A 6,206-nucleotide genomic window follows, 5' to 3' on the forward strand; every position below is an offset into this window, starting at 1 on the left:
CTTTAATCCCAAAATTAATTCCAAATTAATTTTTGATTAAATATTAATTAAATAATATGATTTCTAATTAATATATTATTTTCATAATACATTAATAAATCATTTATTTTAATTTATTAATCAAATAAAAAATTCATTCTCTCTCTCTAAAAGTCATTCTGTCTAGTTGCTAGTATGAAGGCAGCCCAAAAGGACTTTGCTACAATCAGTTTAAGTACATACTAATGATAGTTATGGGATTAGACACCTAATCCAACAATCTCCCACTTGGATAAGTCTAATAAATATATTTGCAAGTATAACTTTAAAAATTGATTAGCAAATTGTAGCTCTCAAAGCTGTTGTCGAACTCTAACCCAGTCAGTTACGTGTCCTTAGACAAGTGATCAAATATTCCTCCGTTCTACAAGATATCATATAGACATGAGACATGGATTATAATCAATATCTCTGTCTAAGATTTGTTTCCCGATTTTTGATTTATGACGACTGAAATCTGACTACTAATTGAACACATCAATTTAGTTTAGGCTTAGCCAAAGATGTCATCATCAAATCATCGAGGGGCCCACATATATCACTTTTCCCATTAGAACAAAAGGAACAGATAAACTTTGATTCATATGCTTGCACTATTCACTCATTAAATCATGCACAACAATACGTTTTATTACATCAAGTTACTGATGCATTTATGTATTATCAATGCACAACTGACTAGTAAACAACAACTCATATATCTCCGCTCAATAATATAAGATATTATCATCTCAAAATTACTTGTGATAAAATCCATGAAGTAATTCTCTGAGCGTGGGTTAATCCAATACTCAAACTCCCCATTTCCAAGTACTTATGAACATTGTTGTAAACCATTTCTATGTCTAATCTCCATAGACAATCTACAATTCAATTCATGACAACCTTAATTCGCTACTTACTTCCAAAAGTACGAGCGACTGTGGATGTTTGAATAATCTAATTATTCGGGAAGTAAAACATGCGCAGTGAAACATAATAATAACTTAATCAACTGTGGTCTCAAAACTATTGAATATAAATAAAATTCTTATTAGTTAATCACCATACTAGTTAGACTTTATTTATTGTATAATGTTTCGAGTAATCAACTAAACACTCGAATTAAACATCAGTTATGCCATGTTATAAACATGCATACTATGCTTCTCTATGGTAATTCCTTTGTGAACAGATCGATTGGAAACTATTCCAATGATGCTCATTTCACAATTTCAAATTCTTGTTACTACTAAATGTGTTAGAATTCAACTTTACATGCAATGGTTATCTGTGATGTCGAGGCTTCAAAGTCACAGAGACTGAGCCAACGATATTACAAAACATTTCATTGGAACTTTGTTACTTCAAAAAATTCCATGGTATCGAAGTTTCAAATTCAGGGGTGCACTCATTGAACAACTTCCTTGCATTAAAGTTCCTAAGTCAATGTAAATTTCAATAACCAACTCCCACTATGGAAATATTTCCATAGTCTTATATGACTATCTATTCTGAAAAAGTCTTGCCTCCACTAAGAATTATGTTAATATGGTCCGTCCAAAAGCTATACTTTCAACTGTCTTACAAGCAACCAATATTTAGTAAACCACAAAATGTTCTTGATAGTTGTTTAACAACTTTAGTCACACCATGTTCTAGTCCTTTTTCCATCTTAATGCCCTAGGCATTTGAAAATATTAGAACAAGTGAATATTATATCATATATGATCAACCCTATATCCGAAGCATATGAGACTTGATTCATAATGTCTTATACAAAGACCTGGTATTTGTTCACTATCTTGCTATAATATTTCCATATATAGAATTTCCTATGTTGAAGCATTTCAACATGATATTTATATATGTCCAATATTAAGTTCTGTTAAAACCTTCTATCTGAACTTTTAGATTTGAAACGAAGTATGGGTGCCCTCTCCTTAAATCTTTCTATAGCTAAACAATCTCCAAACTTTTCAACTTGCAAATTTGTAAACTTTGTTTCCTATAAATAGTATTGCCAACTTGCAACACTTAGCATAACAACTACGCTCCCACTAGCATAACAATTATGCTCCCGCTAGCTTTGACATGTACTCAGAAATCAACTGGACTTCTAGAAATCAATACGTTTTGACTTTCTTACTAAAGTGTAGATTTCTGATACGTAATGCTTCGATAAGTCTTTGTCTAGACTTATTAACCTCATACACCTTCATTAGATAACATATGTGTGTGTTAAAGCCATTTTAGTACTTATTTCTATAAGTCGTGAACGTTCAAACTATTTCTTGCCATTTCTCACAATTCGAACTATGAAAAGGGTTGTCGTAATCATATCCGAAATTGAGAACGTAATTATCACAACTGCTAACCATATTGATATTAATCAGAATTAAAATCTACTAGCGAAAGTGTTTCCTCATAATCATTTTCATGAATTAGATCGAAACCTTTTGCCATATAGATTTTATGGTGTATGCGTTCCTATCCATGTGAATTTTTCATTTAAAACCTACAATCATAAGATAAGGATTATAACGCATCCAAAACCAAATTTAGGTTTCATGGAGTGAACTTTGCTTATTCTTAATTTCATGCCATCTGGTAGCACAAGGGCCTACCAGTGCCTCCATGTTGTTTAAGCAAATCACTTCCGTTGACCAATGTATCATCACTGACCAACACGTTCTTCCGTTTGCAGTCAAATGAGAACCATGGAACTCATAAGAATTTCCAAACTTAACAGGAAGGTGCACAGAAACAAGAATGTGTCAACTTAACATGATAGGTTATCAACCTTAGGTCGTGTGCTAGTGATATAAGACTCCCACTGACTTCTTGAGATATAAGTTTCTCTCTCAAGGATCATTCCTTGACAATCTAAAAAAAATATTCAAAAGATAGTGCGGATTCTCGACAAGAAACACTTCATTGAATTGGTCTTAGTTCATCCTTTGTTTTTAGCTAGAAAACATCACAACTACCAATTGCAAATGTGCCAGAGCAAGAAAAATATCAATGCTCCACATTTTATGAGGTGTTATCAACCTACTTAGTTTGAAATAAGCTTCAAGATACGATTTGTAGTTACTATAGTATGACTCTAAAACTTGATTGAAAACGAAGTATGAATCATCTCTTGACTAAACCATTTCACCAATATCCAATTCCTCTTCTTAGTCAAACAATTGCACTAAGACATTCTTCAAGGATCAATTTGTGACATGGTTCCATAATCATTAAGATGATCATAAAACATGATACTAAGGTACTCTCATTTCCTTTCAGATTGGATAAACTTTTATCTTTCTTCCTAACTGATTCTTCTTATTTGTTCTATTACACTTTGAAATCCTTTCAAGGTGTTAGAATTATGCTTAATCTTATAAACACAACCATATTTACTGAACCATCAGGAAACCATGATGAATAGACTTATCGTCCTTTGTAGTGGATCTAAATAGTCCACAAAAATGTGTACCAGATCCTTTAGTCATTTACTTGATTCACATAAATATGTGATCAACGAGTTAGTCATGATCTTCCAACGATCAAGATTCTCATACATCACACAATTCAAATTGTACAACTTCAAGTTTTTATCCAAGTGAAACTTGGGTGACGAGAATCCGTTTTCACTTGGTTGATTATGATATTTCCACAAAACAATATAACTAAGAACCAAATCCACTTTAACATTTCTAATAATAGAAATATAACCACCAATTTTCATCAATGCCATTGCAAGAAAATACAAAGTAAATAAATCAAAAAATTCAATTTTATTGATAATAAGTGGAAAAATTTGTCCTTACAATGCAAATATATGAAAACTAAGTTTCTATATATTTCCTAAGCAATCTGTTAATCTATCATAACTCCTAAGCAGTAGATTCCAAAATCTAATCATCGAACCATGCGACCATAATCCATTTCTCATGATCAGATTCAACATACTCTTCTTAAGCTTCTTTCTTTCTCTTAAATCCTACAAAAACATCAAAATGTGATGATCACATCATGTATTAAGAATCCATTAATAGGAACTTAATAAAATAGAGTTAGATAGTGGATGTACCTGAAGTAGAGTCATACGACTTGACTTTACTATCTTTGCGATCTTTCAGGTAGTCAGGACAGTTTCACATCCAATGTCCCTTCAATCAACAATAGAAACATATGGACCTTTAAGGAATAGCACATGGAACTATCTCAGAATTAGATTTTCTCTTTACCCTAGTCAAATGATTTGACCTTGGCTAATTCCTTTCCATTGGAAAAGAAACCTTTTACTGGACTACCAATGTTTCCTTTGTCAATGTCCATGGAAATTTGGGAGGCAGATCCTTCAAACACATTTTCTCGATTTGTGCTTTTAAGCATTTATGCTTCAGAAGCAATCAACATACATGTCAGATCGATTAGGGTTATGTTGTCATCCCTCATACAATAGTCCTCGATGAACTGACCATATGACCCAGGAAGCGAAAGAAGAACCAAGTCAATGGCTAGCTCCTATTGGGAAAACAAAACCCAACATCCCCAATTTGTTAATGTGCAATTTCATATTGCGAAAATGTGCACACACAGACTTTCCATCTTGATGTTTGCTTTCCAATAGGGCTTGAGTGACTTCGTATTTTTTAGCTTGAAGAAAACCAGGCTCAGGGAGAATCACTGGAGGAGGTGGAGGAAGAGTTGGAGAAGCATGATTTCTAGTTCCACCATTGCTTGAAGAAGGGAACATTCTTTCACCTTGATCAACATGTGGAAGATCACCTTCAGAAGGAAAAACATTTCCAGAAGAAAGAGGAAGACCATTGTTGTCGGAACTCAACATTTATAATAGGAGAAAATAAAATTCAATTTAGTTGATTTTAATGATTAATTATTAAGCCAAAATTTAAATTAAGGCTAGGATCCATATTTTCGATTCGAACTTTGAAGATGGATGCCATAATCAAATTCGAATCTATTTTAGGTGGGTAAAGTATTTACCAATTTCAATCTCATGAAACTCCTAGATCTTTGAGATTCACTGAACTATTCAATGACATGTTTAATCTCGATTATACTCTCACTTTGTGACTAGGATGCCGAGGATCACAAACGAGATTTGAATAACCATGCAAATTAGCTTGGTACTTTCGATGTCATTTATAATCTAATTAATGTGTCGGTTAGCCACACACACTCCATTAATCAATGATAATTTACGAGATACTCATTGCCAATAATATTAGTCCATATTAGTGTGCCGGTTAATCAAACACACTCCACTAACGCCCAATAAGGTGCAATGTGCAATTTCATGTATTAGCATCAAATTCACATTTTTATAAAGTAACTAAGAGTGGGATTTTACAAAATAGTTTAGTTACTTTATATCGCATTATAATTATTAATGAGAATCGATTGTCCTATCGAACCCGTTCGGTTAACGACCTTCCACCAAACAAGAGAACGGTAGGTAAGAATGGATACCCAATGGCGGTTATTTTATAGGCCGCTTCCTTAAACTCCCCTTATAGTTCGGCTTCGTGAATGAGACGTACTAGCGGTTCGACTAACTTTTCTTATACATATTATATATATTAAACTTTTAATTATATACATAGTACACGGTGTATTTTAAAACAATTTAAAAATACTAAGAGTTTAATCTTTCAATAAATTAAACCTTTTAATTTAATTAAATTTAAACCAATTTATGGATTTGTTAATTATCTTTAAATTAATCACTTAATTAAATTAATAATAAAATCCACAAGGATGTATTTTAAACTTTTCAAAATACTACGGTTTTGAATAATCTTTTAAAATTTGAAAATTAAATCATTTTAGTTTAAATTTAAAAGAAATTGATTTAATAATTATCTATTAATTAAACCTTTTAATTAATTTATTAAATCATTTAAGGATTATCCAATTAAATTAATCAAATAATTTAACCTAATCCATATCCCCTAAATTTTGAAAATATGGGAGGGATAATTATAAAATTCTATAATTATCTAGTTAACCAATTAAGAAGATAATTACCAAAAATAAGAACCCTACCCAAAACCCTAATTTTTCAAAATTGCCATATCTAGGGGAGGAAGACAAGGTTTTCAACCCTTGCCCTATTTTCGAAAAAATCCCTAGGGTTAGGAAACCCTAAGTTTCAAATTTTGTAGGCT

This window comes from Lactuca serriola, chromosome 4, assembly GCF_051521515.1.
Source record: "Lactuca serriola cultivar US96UC23 chromosome 4, Lser_US96UC23_V15, whole genome shotgun sequence".
NCBI classification, from domain to species: Eukaryota; Viridiplantae; Streptophyta; class Magnoliopsida; order Asterales; family Asteraceae; genus Lactuca; species Lactuca serriola.